The following is a 17,989-nucleotide window of genomic DNA, read 5'->3' as shown; positions in this document are numbered from 1 at the left end:
ATTGGGAGGCAGGGCCGTGGATTGGCTAACTCCATAGTGTCCAGCATCTCTGTTCTCTTTCCTCCCTCCCTCCTTCCTTCCTTCCTTCTTCTTCTTCTTCTTTTTTTTTTTTTTTAAGATTTTATTTATATATTTGACAGAGAGAGAGAAGAGAGCACAAGCAGGGGAAAGGCAGAGGGAAAGGGAGAAGCAGGCTCCCTGCTGAGCAATGAGCTAGCTGCAGGACTGGATCCCAGGACCCTGGGATCATGACCTGAACCACCCAGATGCCCCTCTGTTCCTTTTTCTAAGAGTTACTGGAAGGACACAGGAAGCTGTGTCCTCGCCCTGGGCACCCACACCCAAAAGGTGCACCCAGGCCCAAAAGGGCAGAGCGGCCACCGTCGCTAGGAACCAGGCAGGAACAGGTGCACGGCACATGGGCGTGCGGATGTGTTCAGTAGGGCGCATTGCTAGGGAATCATGGTAGGCCTGAGTGTGTTGGCCCCCGAGTGCACGCTAAGTTTGCACTTAATGAGGAATCATCAAAGGGTTTGACCCACATGCTCAGATCTGAGTTTTGGGGAAGATCACAGTGGGGACAGTGAGGAGGGTGGGCAAAGGAGGATAATCTGAAGATGGGAAGACTGATCAGGAAGATTTTGCTGTCATCAGGGCTCAGGCTAAAGCCGCATCCGTGGAAAGAAGAAAGTGGATTTGGGATCCACTTGGAGATAGAATTGGTAGGTTGAGAGGAGATGAGAAGGATGGAGGCATCAAGGTCCCCTCTCCCTGGCCTGCAGGAAGGGGTGATAGGTGACCTGGGGGACTGTTTCTGTGTCAGGAGGGGAGGCGTGCTTGGGGGGGCGGGCAACACAATTGGTGTTGCTTCTGCCACCTCTGACCTGGGTGCCCTCGGACCTGACTCTTCCCTTCTCCAGGATTCCCTGTGTGTACAATGCAGAGTCTAGACTCAATCTGTTAGGTCCCTCCCTTTCAGCCCTAAGGTTCTTTGTTCTGTTTTATCCAAAGTCTTATTTTTGGGTGGGGAGAACCCACAGCTGAGAAGAATACAACTGAGCAACGAGGAGGTAAAGGCAAATCTCTCAAGGACATTTGGTCTGTTTGAGGAAGATCCATGCCCTAACCCTCAAGTTTTTGTTTTTTTTTTTTAAACAAACATAGTAAAATAATCATTTTATCCTGGTATAGACCTTGCCAGCGGGAAAGTGTGCTAAAACGCTCACATGCATAAGAATCACCCGAGATGGGGGCGCCTGGGTGGCTCAGTGGGTTAAGCGCCTGCCTTTGGCTCCGGGTCGTGATCTCAGGGTCCTGGGATTGAGCCCCACATCAGGCTCTCTGCTCGGCAGGGAGACTGCTTCCCCCTCTCTCTCTGCCTGCCTCTGCCTACTTGTGATTTCTGTCTCTGTCAAATAAATAAGTAAAATCTTAAAAAAAAAAAAAAAAAGAATCACACAAGGAACTTGCTAAAAATACACTTTCCTGGGCTCCCAGCCAGAAATTCTGAGATGGTGGGTCTGAGCTAGGCCCAGGAGTCTGCATTCTACAACTCCCGGGGGCAATCCGGCCACAGGTGGGTTTCGGTGCCCATTTGGGAGGCACCGTGGGATGCCTGGGGGAACTGGGTTCTTTCCGGTTTGGGGGAACTTGTCTTTTTTTTTTTTTAAGATTTTATTTATTTATCTGACAGACAGAGATCACAAGTAGGCAGAGAGACAGGCAGAGAAAGAGAGAGGAAGCAGGCTCCCTGCTGAGCAGAGAGCCCGATGCGGGGCTCGATCCCAGGACCCTGGAATCATGACCTGAGCCGAAGGCAGAGGCTTTAACCCACTGAGACACCCAGGCACCCCATGGGGGAACTTGTCTTTCTGTGGACTTGGTCCAGCTGCCATTTCCTTCTAGGCGCACCATGTTTCCTTCGCCACTCCATGAGGTCGTTGGATGAAGTCAGTGGTTGTCACTAATTTTTTTTCCCAGTGCATGCAATCCTATGCCAGTGGAATCCCATATGGAATGCCAGGGTGTGAGGTGGGTGGGAGCAGGCTAGGTGAAGCTTGAGGGGCCTCAAGCCAGTGGGCTACCGTGCAGGGGACCCCAAGGTCCCGCTGTGAAATGCTCAAGGTATCAGAAGGTCCTGCGCAGTTTTGATGGTTTCCAAGTGTTCCATGAAGAGCAGGGTGGCTGCTTCCCATAGACAGATCCCAAAGCGGGCCTGGGAGCCAGGTGCCCTGTGTGGATACAGCAGTCTGGTCTTGAAATGAGTGGCTTCTGTACCACTCACCAGCCTTGTGTCGGGGACAGCAACCCAGACATGGTATTTATAGAGAAACCATCTCATGGCTTCCGGAGTCGTTCCCAAGAGGGAATAGATCACCATGTCCCACATTTCTCCCTTCTTGGAGCCCAAAGACAACCAACTCGTAATTATGTTCGCTAATGGAGAGGAAGCAAGGGTGTGAGTAATCCAAAGTGAAGGACAGTGTAAAATAATGAATAGTACTAAGTAACATGCCTTTTCAACTCCGGAATGCATTTCAGTATTCACGTTTGAATGTGGATGCGTTTCATGTTCTGGGAATTTTTAATACTCAACAAAACAAAACCAAAGCCAGTGACGGAGTTCCCCGCTGCCGCTCACTCGGCCGGGCGCAGAACATCACCTCTGGTCCTGGCTGACAGCTGGAGGCAGGCCACCCTCCACCCTCCCCAGCTCCCCGTGTTCACAGCTCGACACCTTCCCCTAGGTGGGGACAGGGATACCAGCGGGTTTCGCCTTTAGAGGACTTTCATTCCCTTCCAGATTCATGCAAATAAGAGCAAAATAAGAAGCTGTGAAATGTTAACAGAGGACTTCATTAAGCAATCTTGGTGATAGAGTTTGCCAGGCATGGGGACAATTTGCCAACAGATAATTGAGAGCTGACTTTATATGTGTCCTAATTAAAAAAGTGATTCTTCGCACTGCCCTGGGACTCTGGGTCTCGTTCTTTGGGTTGGTTAAGGGGATTAACCACAGCTAAGTCTTGCATGCACTTTATATTCCACGAAGAACTTCGCGTATGTTTTTTTTTTTTTTTAAAGATTTTATTTATTTATTTGACAGAGAGAGATCGCAAGTAGACGGAGAGGCAGGCAGAGAGAGAGAGAGGAGGAAGCAGGTTTCTTGCTGAGCAGAGAGCCTGATGCAGGACTCGATCCCAGGACCCTGAGATCATGACCTGAGCCGAAGGCAGCGGCTTAACCCACTGAGCCACCCAGGCGCCCCGCGTATGTTATTTTGCTTCTTCTACCCGCACGACACCCCGTGGAGGAGGTTCTAATATCCGTCCTGATGTGGGGACTTGAATGCCAAGACTCATCACAGCGGTTGGCTCGATGTCCCACAGCAAACGTACATCTCCCAACCCAGCCTGCCGCCACCTGACTGTGATCCTGGCAAGGGCTCAGATCACCTTCTCCAACCCTGAAAATGCAGCCGCTAACCAAACAACCAAACTAAACCAAATAAACTTGCCATTACTGTGACTGTCTGATTGTTTGAAAGTGGACGTGTTGGTAAAGGAGAGATTTTGTGCTACCATCACCCTGAGAGGAAGGAGAGAGACTACATGCTGCTGGGAAGCACCCGGGATGGGCTGAGGGCTTTTCTTAGCTTCTAAGAGGCTTACACTGGGTCACTGAGCCCATCTCAGAAGACGAGCTAGTGGCAGGAAGGATGGAACTGGCTTCTCAGGGGAGCCCCTTGAAGCAGGGGGACCTCCAAAGCTAGCCATTATCACATCAACGGTACTGAGAGATAGAGAGGATCTCTTCTATTTTTGGGATTGGGAAACAGAAGCTCGGAGAGGTTAAGTAACCTGTCCAAGGTCACGGTGTGCATTGGAGCGGGCAGACTCTAGTTCTGTGTCTTGGTTTACTCCATAGTACCCGGTAAGCCCAGAGCGTGTTTGAGATTCTTGGTTTCCTCTTCAGAAAACAGAGACTGGCTACTGTGTCCTCCAGCTGCCCCCAGCTGTGCTCCAAAAACAGAGAGGAGCCTGACAGGACACCCGCGTCTTGCCTTGGGCACAGACTCTGCCCCACCTGCAGATCCCCATCAGCCAGAGAAACGTCTGATGCCCCCAGGCACCCCTGGGGCTGAGATCAGGTCCAAGAACAAAAATTTAGGGCAAGAGTTGTGCACAGCTTGGCAGAGGCTCAGCATTTTTTTTATCTTCCCCTGCTGCATCCCCAGTCAGAAGCTTTTTACAAAGTCCCAATAGCCTTCTCGCTCGGTCCCGGGCTGGGGGAATCATGACTTCCATTCCCTGCACGGCTGGGGTCTCGCGCCTTTGCAACAGCCACCCTAGTGCTGAACCTCTCATCCATTGTCCAAAAAGGACCAGCTAGTGGCTGGAGGGAGACTTCCGCAGGGGGCATGGGACCGGGGGTTGGGGTGGGGTGGGCAGCGAATGAGAGCTTTCTCCAGGCCCCACTCGGGCCCGGCTCCCGGGACGTCTCTATCTCTATCCAGAAGTGCCACTAGATGTGCAGACAGCTCCTCTAATAGAAGAGTTACTCCCGGCTTCACTGGAGGGAAACGGAGCAGCTTTCAAGCCTCCTCCCTTAAACGCAACAATATTTGGTAACACTTGGCGTCTTGCGGAGAGAATTCATGTCTGTAATTAGTTACTGTATATCACCGTTAGTACCCTGCTCAGGATTTACTGGGCAAATACCATTTAACTGCACAATAACTACAGGTCCTTGCTGCTTATTGGGTAATTTACTAAGGCTGGGGGAATGGGGCAGGAGGGACTCTGAATGGGAGGGATTGTAACCCCTTGAATCAAACTTTATGAGTTCGGGCTTGGCAGGGAGGTGGCTGCCGGTAGCCAGCTCTCACTGCTTTGTTTTGCAGAGTTGGCGGGCACACTGCTTCCTTCCCTTTATTTATTGCAGGAGAGGTCTGGGACTGGGGTCTGAGGCTGCCCGGAGCTACGGAGGGCCTTGTGGTAGAGAGGGTCTTTGGCTGAGCACAAAGGCACACGGCAGGAACCCAGGCTCGGAGTCCTGGGAGCTCCATCCATCCTTGCACGTACTCCCTCGTGGGGCCTCCTTCTGTTTCTGGGCCAGTGGGTGGGGAGCACACACAGGGAACCGTCCTTGCCTGGCAGGATCAAGATAATCCGAAACCTTCTCTTCTCTCTCAAGTGCCATGTTGGTTGGGAAGCAGCCATTCCCGGACACTTGGCTGTAATTCCCAGCCTTAATCTGCTTGAGCAAAGTCTGTCTTTGTTTGGCCACGGCACTGTCTAAACTCCTCTAACCTATTTAGACCACGGAGAGGGGAAGAGACACAATAATGAAAAACTCAACGTGCAACATTGCCTTACGCAATCTAATAAATTACTCGGTACCCGGCTGCCAGCTCAGACTAAGCCCAATATTGCCTGCAGTAATTATTTGGATCAAATGCAGTTTATCTGCTTCATATTTGTGCTTCTGTGCTCAGTGGTAACTTATAAATGTCATTGTGGTGTTTATTTGTTATAATGAAACTTAATGGCATTGGAAGCCAGGAGCAGAGCTGGTGGGCGGCGGGTTTAAAACAATCTCTTCATCTCTGGAGAAAGAATGAGCCAAGATAACACAAAACTGCCCTGTAGGGAAGAGATTTGCGGAGACAGTTGTGTCCTCGCGCTGCGTGGTGGGCAAAGAGGGCCGGGGAAGATTTGGCTGGGTTTAACCCTGGTACTGCCCCATCTGATGCCTCTATCTTCTAAGGGTATTATAGGGGTGGGAGGTGTTCGATGCTCACACCACCCAAGAGATTCAGGCTGCCCAGGGTCTTGGAGGAAAATGTCCTGTTGGACGGGGATGGACGTGAAAACCCCCAGGGTGACTGTATTTTGGAGGACAGACGATCAGACGGAGGTCGGGCGGAGAGTGTGGGGACAGAAAACAAAGGAAAGGTATCCTAGAGAGTGAAAAGAGGGGACTGAGAAGTTTTCTCCTTCGGGCGAGAAACCAGCCCCGGTGTTAAAAAGCACAAAGCATGGACGGACCGGAGCAGAGCTGGCGGGCATTGGAAGCAGGGTTCCCCACCGGCTCTGCACAAGTACCATGGACAAGGATGGGGCATTTAGTGTAGTATAAAGGGTTTTGGCTTCTTACAGCTCTGGACCATGCCGTTTACTAGCCATCTGGCTTGGGGCGAGTTCTTTATGTTTCCCGAGTCTCATTTCCTCATGTGGAAGATGGGAGTACTAACAGATACCTCTCAGGACAGTAGTGAAGATCACAGGAAGTGATGTGTATGAAATGATGCACAGGGTGTTTGGCACACAGCGAATAACAAACGAGTGGCCACAGCAGTGACTGGCACTTAGTAGATGTTCAATAAAAGTCCGTTGAGCGAATAAATGAGTAATGACACTTCCCACCCGTGTGCGCTACAAAGCCCTCTTCCAAACAGCTGGGCTTGGACTGAGACCTCACCGCCGTGCAAGGCTGATCTTATTACCCCTGTTTTCTAGTGTGGACATGGCTATGGTAACTTGCCCAAGGCCGCTCAGGTGCTTTATGTGTGTGGGCATTGGCTCTTCTGTCTCCCGGGGCAGGACTATCTCCACCAGTCACCGGGGACAGACAGCGCTCCATCTCTGCTGGGAGGCTGAGCTCTTCCCTCCTGCCTGGAAGGAAGCACCGCTCCCTGGAGCCTGACCACAGAGCCCGCACTGACCTTCCTCGCTGAACCTGGTGGCAGAGCTAAGCCGGGGCCTTTCTGTCCATTTCATCTTAATACTACAGTTAGTGTTTACTCATGAAATATTCATTTTCTCCCCTCAGCGACATGCTCATACAAGGCTCCTAACATCATACATATGGATGAAAATTATTAGTCATTGTTATTTCTCCCACTAGCCGGTCCCTTCTCCTAGTACTCCTCCTGTTTTGATCTCAGCAAAACGGGACTGAATTGAGGGTTTTAGCCTAGAACACTAATAACAATGCCTTGCATTTTACGGTACTTTATGCTTTCTCAAAGCACTAGCACAATCATCATGCATATCTTCTCTTTGCAATATCCGCACAAGGGAAAGAGCCTTGGGGCCCAAGTATACCCATTTTGCAGATGAAAAAAATATAGGTCAAGCGAGGTCAAGATCGAGGTCATACACCTAGTCAGGAACCAAACTTATTTTTAAAGACGTTTATTTACTTATTTATTTTTGTTTGACTTCTAATGTAATGTTCTTTGGGAAACAATGTGTTTGTCTCATGTAAATAACAGCACCATCTTATTTCTATTGTTTTACAGTTTCTAAAGCCACCCTCCCCAGCTATTTTACTGTTTCTCACAGGCAGGCTTGAGTTACTCTTATTTGACAAAACTCACACAAGTTGGTGGCGGATCTGGGCCTTAAACCATCATTCCTCAAAATGGATTCCAGGGAACATTAGTCCTAAAGCATGTTTTGTAGTCAAATAAGTTGGGGAAACTCTGAACCATACACCTCTCTTGGTGGTTCACCACGCCCTTTGGCATATTAGAATCTCTGAGACATTCTATAGGACAGACCTGTTCAGTGAGGGCTAACCCAGCTTCTCCCACTGTTATTTACCCGCGGCGGTTGTATTTCACCGAAAACCTATTATCCTGCTGTAGAAATGCTGCTTTAGGGGAAGGTGTATGCCGGGTCCCTCGTCCTCTTTCTGGACCAATGGGCTTTAGAGCAGGGCTGGGAGAGAAGAGGCTGGAGACAGGGTAGAAAAAACATGCCTGTGGGGCCACCGGAACTGACACACCCTCTCCCCAGACTTCCTCTCCTGCTTCCTGTACCCCCAGGGCGTGAATTCTAGATAATTCACTCCATATTAGGTGTAGTGAGTCTGGTCTCTATTAATCTGGGGCAGGATCAGGGGGCACCTTGCTGGTTGACCGGGGGTCCGTGAGCAGCGCAAGGTGGGGAGATGTGGGAGAGAGTGGTTGGTGGCCATGGGCGGGGGGAGGTCTATATGGATCCACAACAGGAGCTCGATCAGGTCTGCCCTTGCTGGTGAAAGAGGGAGTCACCCCACCCTCATCCCCCAAATTCACAAAGCTCCCCCAGGCAGGGCAGAGATAAAGAGACCAGGGTCCGAGTCTTTGTTTTACCAGGTCATGGCTGGGTGCCTTTAGGTAGATGACTTCATCTTTCTGAGCCTCTTTACTCTCAAAATGGAGTTAACACACCTAACTTGTGATGCCATGAGGATGACTGATGTCAGTGTGTGGAAATGTCTCCCTAGCCCTGTGTCTTAGCAGCTTAGCTCCCAACCCTTCTCCTGGATTCTCGGGGTCCCCCAGTGTTACTCCAGGCAGAAGAAATGGCTTGCCCCACCTCTGTGCTCCACGAACATATCCCCTGTACATCTGTAGCTCTCCCATCACCCTGCCTTCTGCTGGTGTCTTCTGTGCCTGTCTTCCCACTGGACTCAAAATTCTCTGAGAGCTGAGCCGACTCCGTCAGTGGCCCCCCTCCCTCTCTGTGTCCCTGAGGCCTGCCCACTTCAGGGCCCGAAGGCTAACTCCTCATCTCCGGTTATCTGCAACCTGAGGTCTTTCTCTTGAGCCAAGGGTCCCTCTGCCTCCCAGACAGACCATGACACGCAAGACCCTTGCTTAGGGTCGGCTGCTGGCAGAAGCTGAGCGAGGATGAGGGCATCCTGGATGTGTCGTTCATCTCCGTGTCTCTCACAGCACCAGGCACACAGTAGGTGCCTGGTCAATCTCTGAGTCGGACAGAGACTAGTCCTATGAACAGATGCAGGAGGAATGTGGTCCGCCAGGCTGGTTGGGGTGGAGACCGTCCCCTCCCCCCACACTCCCATCTCCCCGAGAGCCTGGGGCAGAATGGCTGCTCCCTTCCTCTCTTCTTTGAGGTCCATTTCTCTCCTCTCTACCTGCTCCGGCGGACTCTGGTCAAAGCTCTGGGTGCAGAGGACCAATGATCAGCCAACGTCCTTCCTCAGTGAGAGGAGAACAGCTTGGTGTAGGGTTTGAGATCCTTTCATGAATAATGGTCGAGAAGTGCTGTTCTTTAGTATGAAGAATAGTGGTTATTCCTGGCACATTTGACTTGGAGGTGGGGAGTATTACATTGCTCTATTTATCCCATACTCTGTACGCAGTTACTGAAACTGTCACCGTGTCCTATATTCCATAGGCCATTATGTGTATTTCAAACCATTATATAAATGGACTTGATTTGGTACTTCTGAATGTCATTAAACTCCTCCCATACCAGTAACAACACAGTTTCCATAGAAACTAATACATTTGAGAAGGGAAGGCGTAGGGAAGAAAGCAGATGGAACAGGGGGAAAAATACGTCTGTCCGATTATTATTTCCAGAACGCGGGACCCAGTGATGTGACATGGGCCACTCTATGGAGATGGGGCAAGCTCCTTCAGGTTTTTATTGACTCTCCTTTGATAAAAGCTGTGGATAATTCATCTCAGCCTGAACCTGCTCATTCCAGCATACAGCTCTAAAAACTTTATGGCACCGCAGGCCATTAAACACGCTCATTTATTCAGACTCCTTCTCCCTGGGGAGGGGGAGAAGGGAGGATCTCCCTGTCCAGCGGTGAAGCTTTTGAGGCTCGCTGAGGATGGGTGGCAGGTAGGGAGGCAGAGAGAAGAAAGGAAGCCTCCTCAGGACACAGCAGGCATAGAGGGAGACCCCAGGATTCTGCCAGTGGCTGCCACCTAAGTCCTTGCGTCCCATGGACATCAGTGCATTTGGACAATAAAGCTGTAGACACGTGGGGTTGCAGGGGTGTTATATTTAAAACCCTGAGAGCCTGGATGAGGAGCTGCCCATGGCCTTTGTAGATAGCAAGTTTTCTATTTTTGCAGGGGTACAAGCATAGGTTGCAATGGCTTCATAAAAACAGTTATGGGGGCACTCCTGGGCCCTACTCACTTAGCCCATAGTTGGATTGGATTCCCTGTATCTGCTTCCCTAGCTCCTGGGCATAGCTGGTTACAGCAATTATGACATTGTATTTCAAAGGCTGTGATAACCCTGGGGGCAGGTGCTGTGTCCCTACAGGTCAAGGGCGCCCTGGCACTGTGCGAGGCACAGACTAAGTGCGGGATGCATGGTTGGTGAGGAAGTGAGTACACGTTACCGCCGTACTCAGAAGGGTTCACATGCATTGGTTCATGGTGGGGATATTGAGCCATTAGAAGAGGGTGTGGACCAGATGACCTCTGGTCCCTTCTGGCCTTGAGGACTTCTGATGATATGGTTCTAAACCGGCTCAGCCTATACTTGATTTGAATCTAGATTTCTCTGACTCCCAAGCTACAGTAATTAACCATTAAGCATACTCACCACAATGTTAAAAGGAGAAACAGAATCAAAACAACCACAAAATTAACTTGGTATGAAATATATCTGGTCCCCTCCCAGTGGAGGGCAAAAGTTCTTGAGGACAGAGCTGTGTCCTGCCTCCCTGAGGCTCCTATGTCTGGCACAGTCCTAGGTTCATAGGGGGCAATGGCTTTACTCTGTATAAGGCATGTCTAGATCAAAGAAGCCCCACCCCTTCCTTTTCTCTTTGCTTCTCATCTCTTTCAGAACATAGCCTCAACACATGTTCAGTGGGCAGACTTCCCTGATTGATCCACTCAACCCTGTCTCTCCCAGACTTCAAGAACTTAGCATGGTCAAGAGGAAAGAGGATGGCCCCTTGGGTCAGAAGCCTGGGTTCGAGTCTTGGCTGCGTGGCTCACAGGCTGTGATAATTGGGACAAGTCACATGACTTTTCTGGGTCTCCATTTCCTCGTCCCCATGTGATCTGTAAGGTTTCTTCTGGGGTCCATGGTTCTCAGATCACCCAGTCCCAGCATCTTGGGAGCCACTGACCAGAGGCAGAGAAGGTCACTTTGCTCACTCTTCTTTCAATGTCTACTCTGTGTAAACATTATGCTAGGGTCCTGGGATATCCTGGAGACCCAACAGAGCTTACAGATTAGTAGGCAAGGCAAGTATTAGTTAAAAAATAGCAATATGAACTTATATGTGCAGACTGAGCTATAAGGGACCAGTATAGACAAAGGTCCTGGGGCAGATGGGAGCATTCCTGTTTGAGGAGCTGAAAGAAGACTGATGTGTCTGGGGTATGGTGTTAAGGGGGCAAGATGAGGCCAAAGAGGTAGATAGGAACCAAATCATGTACAGACTCATAAAACATGCCAGGGATTTTGGTATTTTTCCTAAAAGCAACACGAAGCCATTGAACTATTTTCAAGAAGACTGTGACATTAGACTTGCATTTTGAATATTGTTCCGGCTGAAGGTGGAAAATGAACTGGGAGGGAAGGCAGGGGCATGATGGATGCACGGAACCAGTAAGGAGAGCACTTCTGTAATCCAGTGAGGAAGAGAGGTTGTGGGGACAAGGGCCATGGCTGTGAGATGGACAAGGTGGATGGATTCAAGAGATATTTGGGAGGTGACGTTTCTAGGTCTTACTGAGGACTGGATATGGGTAGGAGAGAAAAGGAAGTTTGAAAAGGAGCTTGGCAGGGTCTGTGGCCTACGGGACCCCAGCTTGCCTTAAATAAGCAGATTTCCCAGTAGGAATGGTGGCTGGAGGAACGGGGCCTGGGAAACACTGGAATTCTCTATCAGATCGCGGAAGGAGAATGGAAATGGTGGGTCCCCTGTTTCAAGACACCAAGTGAATTAAATAACAATCATAAAGTGCCCTGGAAATCTGCGTCTTGTCATAAATAATAAACAGGGACATTATACAAATAACCAGCTTTGCAGCCCCAGTGGAAGGAAACACATCAGTAAGAAAAATGAAATAAGAAAAAATGCACCCAAAAGCCCCAACTAACAAAATGACAGTATTAGCTAACATCCTGGGGGCTCTTGCTGGCAGTGAAAGAATGGTCTCTGGAAATTGTAAGCCCTTAGTGTAAGCCAGGCTGCTATGGCTGCTGCTGTCAGAGTGGTAGGGGCTCGCGGGTCATCGGACCCCTGCTCGGCTGAGGCAGCTGAGGACCCTGGGCCAGGGTCCTGCTTCTCCTCTGCTCCTTAAAAAGCACAGCATGTCCCCCAGGTCTGCTCGACCCCCTCACTGCCACCCAGGGGACAGCTGACACGGGCCTGAACTCACTCTCAGAGGGCAGACAGGAAGAAGAAACACAGATCTGCCTTCCCCGTAAGGCTCCCAAGCAAAGTCAGTCAGTCAATTTCCCGGTACTGGTTCCTTTGGTGACCAAAGCATTTAAAATTAGGGGATGAATGGTGAGAATAGGGTGTGGGCAGGGTGTTTAAAGCCGAGATAGGATTAAAAAAAACATTTACCCGTCCATTTATTTTAGAGAGAGAGAGCACACGTGTGCGTGAGTGCATGACTGCGGGGAGGGGCAGAGGGAGAGGGAGAGAGATCCTCAAGCGGCTCCTCACTGAGCGTGGAGCTTGACACAGGGCTCTATCCCAGGACCTGAGGATATCGCAGGACCCAGGATCACGACCTGAGCCGAAATCAAGAGCCAGACACCCAACCAACTGCAACACTTGGATGCCCTGAGCCAAGTTAGATTTTGGAATCATCACATTTTAAAGGCTTACAGATGATCGTATCCAACATTATTTGAATTTCATCCACAAGAAGGTTGACATCTGGATATTCAGGGACTTGCCCAAGGTCACAGAGTTGGCCCCTTACCTTTAGGTGTTCCTTTCACTACACTGCTGGGGCACCTCTTTCTCTTATCAACTCTGTGGGGGAGAGGTAAGAAATTGGGGCCTTTTTACTCATTTCTGTGGATTGGGGAACAGGGGTGCAGAAAGAAAGGATAGACTCCATGCCATCAGCAAGAGGTCCAGGAGCAGGTGCCTGGGTCCCACCCTCCCAGAGCTCTGCCTCCCGCACACAGGTGAGATGGGAGGACAGGCATTGTGATGGAGGTCTATGTGCAGAGTTTGGACTGGGAGGATGGAGCTGCCCAGGAGCTGCAGGGCACAGCATGCAAGAGCCTGTAGGGGGCCTGCCAGCTGTGGATTCCACTTTCTCCTTCCTGGACGCTGGAGCCCCTCCCCAGGAGACCCAGAGGTCTCCAGTGAGCTGAAGCTGCCTTGACTAATCACTTGGATTTGTTTCTTCCTGGGAAGATGAAAACCACTGTGCTGGCAGGCATTTCTGCTTTCCCTTCTCTGAGCCGTGATGCGGAAGGTCCGGGAAAGCTGCCGCCCCTCCAGATGTGTGGCCCGAGAGGGCACCCCTGTGGGCAGACAGGAGAGCCTCTCACGCAGGCTCACCTCGGCCTCAGAAAGCTAGCAGGGAGGGAGGCCAGGGCTCCCTCCTTTTGCTCAAATTCAACTTCCTCTTCCTCATTTCCCCTTCTTGACAGTCCTAGGGGCTAACAGAATTTTCTGGTTCCTGAGACATGATCTTCCCTGACCTAGTTCTCTCACTCCAGGCCTCACACCACCGGAGACTTCTGTGTCCTGCCCCCTCTTCCCCCAACCCCTTCCGCTTGCTCTGCATTTGCTCTGCAAACCAAACCAAGGTGAAGTGTTACCGGCTTCCCTTGTGTTCATGGTCTGAGCCTCCTCTTTCAGAATTCCAAGAGCACTGGACCGGATGTCAGGACACCTGGAATTGTGGCCCTGGCTCTTCTGGGACCACAATTCCCGGACCATCACCAGCTCTTTCTGGCTGCTTCCTATTGACCTGAGGCAAGTCATTCATCGATCCTGGGCCTCCCTGAGTTGGCAGATTGTACTGTAACTGCTAGGCTTTAAGTTCTAACATAGAGGAGTACTAAGCTTTTCGAGGGGCAGGCAGAGCCCCTCACCAGATACCATGTGAGAGCTTTCTATTCCCCCTGTGAATAAGATCAGCCCCGGGCAAGCAGTGTGCATGGAGAAGGTGAGTGGTTCTGGGAGCTCCAGGAAAACCGGGTAATTGAGAAGAGCCAGGAAAAGGGATGGGAATATAAGGGTGTGTGTGTGGGGGGGGGGGGCGGAATGGGTGGGTAGGATGAGGAAACAGTGGAAACAGCTCCCTGGTAGATCTGGTGGGACATATCTGTCTGGAGACGCCTCAAGAAGGTGGCCCAGCAGTAGATGGGGTGAGGAAGGAGAGGTAGTGTGGAAAGGAGGGAGACCCGCCTGTGGGGACATTCCCTCTGCTGACCTGCTTGGGTCCTGGCCTCGAGGAAGGCGCTATTGTACCAGAATAGAGGGGAAGTTGAGAGGTAAGACTTAAGGAACTGCTGGAGATGGGGACACTCATTGTGTGCAAGTCTCCACGTCGGTTTACGCTGCCTGATGGTTCTTTTGCCCAATACCCACCTTGCACCTGTGGACGGCTTTGTGCATTCCTCTGTTGTGCACTCAGGGCACTAATTAACTACATAAGTTAAAGTTGATGGACTACCCTTTATGTGTGAGACATCGGGCTCATGCCCAGGGATAGGTGAGGAAAGGAGGGAGCAGCATCTTCACCTTCCTGATGGGACAGACAGTCTCATCAATGATCACCAGTTAGAGTAACTGCCATAAAATAAATAAGCCGGCTGCTGTGATGGTGTATCATGGTGCGGGAAGAGGGGTATCTAATTCAGGTAAGGCGATCAGGCGGGGTTTCTCTGTGGAGGTGACAGTAGCACGGAGATGTACGCGTGTGCTTTAATTGTGAGCTCCTCGAGGGCAGGGATTAGGTCTTATTTACTTTGAAAACTCCAGAGCTTAGAACACTGTCTAGCATTTGTTATGAAAATCGGGATAATTTTTATGGTAGGTATTCAATGAACTTTTGATGAATAAATAAATGGTCTCCTCCCAGCAGTTCCTTTTTAAAGCACCGTGTACTTCCTTACATGGAGACAATTATGTCAAACATGCCTGATATTCTTATGCCTGATCTGTCTTGACTTCTTCTTCTCTCGTCTGCCCTTCATTGATTTTTGTTTGTGTCTCCATTTGATGCCTCAGATGTGTTGAATCCAAACAGGAGAACACACACACACACACACACACACACACACACACAGACAATCACACACGCAAATATGCACACATTACCCACCACCTCTATTCCTGCAATGCTGCGGATTCTACCCTAGAAGCTATTATGAGCTCCTGAATAGAGCAAACCTCTCATTGACTACACATGCCTCCTTAAATGACCTTTGAATAGTGTTTTCTTTTAATTGCTTTGTGAAGTTTAACAGTGCCGATTGTGATTACTCTAGCTTATGATAAACCCCAGATCTATAAAAACTCCTGTTCATTCATTATTTTTTCTCTTGCTCCTTCTCAAGCTGTTATTATTATTATTATTATTATTATTATTATTTTGAATGTAGCGAGGAGTAGGGGGCGGGAGGAGGAGGAGGGAAATAAAAATACACCAACTTAACAAGAAAACAGGTGAAATAGGGAACCACTTCTCCTCAGGTGACAGACACCCAATTAGACACTGTTAAACAGAACAAATATGCTTTTATACAGAACAAGTCAGTCTTTTATATTTATTCTAAATTGGAAATATAATGGTTACCACCTTATCTTTAATGGAAGAAGCAGCTAATTGTTTCAATATCTCACTAATTCCAGCATCTGGGAGAAAATTATTTTTTACTATTTTACCAATTGTTCAATTTATACCTAGGTGTATAGTGCAGCATGGACAGACATTTCTGTTTCTTGATCTATGTCATGGCTGCTATTCCAGTTCAATTATTAATATGTGGAAGTTATAATTATTTTGAGTATGGTACAAGATAATTATAAGCCATAAAACAGCTCCCCATGCTCATTGATACCTCTTCTTCTCTGCAGATAGGCTGGAGTTTGGGCTTATGAGTTTTAGAGAGAGCAACACATATATGATGGGGGCACTTGGGGTCACAAGACACTGGATTGGGGGCAGAGGAGCCTTCCCCACCCCTGCAGGTCCTTTCCGTTCTCCATAAGCATCTCTCCTTCTGCCCCTCTGTCTCACCCACCTCCTATCTGGTCTCCTGCTTGCTAGCTGAGATTCTGCCATGGTTTAGCTTGATTGCTATCTCTTCGTCTCCTTGTTTACCCAGCGGCAGCTCCTGGGTGTCTGGTTGTGTTCTTACGCATGAATCTTGGTGTTGGGGCAGCTGGGAAGTGTGACAGCCACAGGCAAAGAGGGAGGCTGGGGTGGGGAGTTAGCTGCTCTGTTACCCCTTGGCCTTGGCCAATGCCTCCATTCCCTCCCTCTTTCTGAATACTTTGCTTTATTCTTAATGGGTCTACCCTTAGGGAAGGATTTTGGCAAGGGCTAAGGCACCTGGAAATCACTTATTCTTAATCAAGTTGACCACAGTCAGTTGAAAAGAATAACACATTTGTTTGGATTGCATGTGTTTGGAGAAGGGGCTTGGAGAGAATGGGCATTGTTTTGGTATCTTCCCATTTTATTTTATTTTTTAAAGATGTTTATTTATTTATTTGACAGAGAGAGAGAGAGAGAGATCACAAGTAGGCAGAGAGAGAGGGAAAGCAGGCTCCCCAATGAGCAGAGAGCCCGATGTGGGACTTCATCCCAGGACCCTAAGATCATGACCTGAGCCCAAGGCAGAGGCTTAACCCACTGAGCCAAGCAGGCATCTCAGTATCTTCCCATTTTAACAGGAAAACCTCTTTACGATGCCATCTTAGTTAAGTTGTTGTAGAAAGCAAAGCTAACTGTCTTCAGAAGTAATCAGATCCTGGTCTTGGTTCCAAGTCCTACTATAGTCCCCCTCCCCCGATTCCCTTCCTTCCCTCTTTACTTAAACAGTATCTACTCTCTACTTAATCTTAAATTTCTTTTTCCTACCATTTTCTGAATCCCTCATTCAGTATTACCATTACAACTTTCTGTTATGGCAAATGCACTGAGGCCCCATTTCTATGTTAAAGCCCCTAACACCCAACATGACTATATTACAAGATAGGGTCTTTACAAAAGTAATGAAGGTTAAAGGAAGTCATAAGGGTAGAGCCCTGATATGATAGGATGAGTGTCCTTATAAGAAGAGACACCAGAGATCTTGCTCTCTCTCTCTCTGCCAGGTGAGGACACAGTGAGAAGGTGGTCATTTGCGAGCCAAGAAGGGAGCTCTCACTAGAACCTGACCATGCTGCTACCTTGATCTTAGGCTTCCAGTCTTTAGAACCATGAGAAAATAAAGTTCTGTTGTTTAAGCCACCCAGTCTGAGGTATTTTGTTATGGCAGCCTGAGCGGACTACTATACCCCTCCCCTAGCCGCCTGTGAAAGGTTGATTGGAGCAGGGTTGTTAAATCGTGTTCATCAGCCTTGCGATGGGATTCTTTTTTAGGCCCCAGGATCTGCAGTCGGCGTCCTTCTCCTGGGTCAGACACTTGGAGCTTGAGGTTGCAAATCCAGCCCAGCTCCTGACGTTTTGGCTTCCCCGATCCCTGTGAACCTCATTTTCAGCTTCTCTAATGAGCAACGCCGCAAGAGAATGTGTGTATTCAGCACCACGGACAGAGGTGCCCTGTCAATTCGCACAAATGAGAAGTTACTGCTTAGCCCTCTCACCCAGGTGATGCTGAGAAGGGAGGAGGTAGGCTGAGCAAGAGAAAAGTCAGGGAGGAAGACCACCTGGCAGGATGCAGACAGTGAAGCCCCTAAGCCTGGCTGTGCTCAGCCAGGGGGCTCCTACAAATGAGAAGTGCCTTCTCGAGGCTGCTGCCTTCTCACACAGACGGGTTACAAAATGCAGGAGGGGCTACTCCTTGCGCTTAGTTGTGTTGGCCTGGCTCTTGTCGAATTGTCACCTGATGGGTGCTGGCCACAAACCTACAGCTGGCAAGGTGTGAGGTCTGGGGAGCCCGTGGGTGTGCTGGTGTCATGGACTGTGGGGTGGGAGAAGAGCCAGCTGAGGAGGAATGGGAAGAGGGCATCAGAACTTTGGTATAACTTTGGGGATAGTGGTGATACAGGTGAG

At 49.5% G+C, this 17,989-nt stretch overlaps 1 protein-coding gene across 1 annotated transcript in view; it reads right to left on the bottom strand.

Moving 5' to 3' along the window:
• LOC111153983 (kirre like nephrin family adhesion molecule 3) overlaps positions 1–17,989 on the bottom strand; it is a 137,054-nt gene that overhangs the window by 103,173 nt on the left and 15,892 nt on the right. The window lies entirely within an intron of this gene.

The sequence above is a fragment of the Enhydra lutris genome, unplaced genomic scaffold, assembly GCF_002288905.1.
Source record: "Enhydra lutris kenyoni isolate GAN:26980312 unplaced genomic scaffold, ASM228890v2 scaffoldscaffold34, whole genome shotgun sequence".
NCBI lineage: Eukaryota > Metazoa > Chordata > Mammalia > Carnivora > Mustelidae > Enhydra > Enhydra lutris.
Note: the sequence above shows the minus strand (reverse complement) of the source record. Positions and strands in the feature narration are given on the sequence as shown.